Source organism: Arabidopsis lyrata, assembly GCF_000004255.2.
Source record: "Arabidopsis lyrata subsp. lyrata unplaced genomic scaffold ARALYscaffold_26, whole genome shotgun sequence".
Taxonomy (NCBI): Eukaryota; Viridiplantae; Streptophyta; class Magnoliopsida; order Brassicales; family Brassicaceae; genus Arabidopsis; species Arabidopsis lyrata.
Genome location: NW_003302531.1, coordinates 127,676 through 128,482, shown reverse-complemented (window position 1 = coordinate 128,482; position 807 = coordinate 127,676). Strand labels below are relative to the sequence as shown.

General features: G+C 43.2%; 1 pseudogene; it reads right to left on the bottom strand.

The window, feature by feature from the left end:
• The window catches only part of LOC9299169, a 1,991-nt pseudogene extending 1,184 nt beyond the window's left edge, over nt 1-807 (bottom strand).

The window sequence follows — 807 nt, the reverse complement described above, 5'->3', positions numbered from 1 at the left end:
GAGTCAAGCTCCTTAAATAATCTCTTCATTTGAGAAATTTTCGCAAAATCCAACCATCCTAGCCATGGAAGAACGTCGCCTATCATAGGAACCGCAGCCAAGTACACGCTATGCTTCAACGCTTCCTTATAACGCCATTCCTCGCTCTTCACTTCACCGAAACCAATCCTCTTCCCCACCATCTTCCTAAGGATTATATTGAAGGTCAAAAACTCGAATAACATGTCAATCTTCACCATCGAAGTGCCACCACCCCCTTTGTATAGGTGTTTGATCAATGCGTTTACTTCTGAAGAACGAATGTGACCAAGCATCTCTATACTCTGGTTTGAGAATAGATGGACGGTGACAATCTTACGTAACTCACGCCAATAGTCTCCATAGGGAGCCAATGCCAGAATTGCATTGTTGTAGCCTACATACCGACCAAAGGCTATATTGGGTCTGGTTGCTAGAGCCAAGTCGTTGGTGGTGAAACAATCTTTCACCGTTTTTGGGTCGCTGGCTACAACCAGCCTATAAAACCCTAACTTAAGGGAGAAGATAGGACCATGTTTTTCGGACATGGCAGCTAGTTTCTTGCAAATGAGTTCTTTGCCGCGCAATAGATGGAGGTGGCCGAATAGAGGCAAAGCTCCTAATGGCTCTGGGATGGTGGAGCTATCAACTTCACTTTTACTCAATTTTTTTCCGAGGAAAATGTAACCGGCGATTACAAGGGCCAAAGAGAAGAGAGAAAATTGGAGAGTAGTAAAGAGAAAAATCATGGTGATTTTTTGTTTGATGTATGAGATAATGAGAATGTAG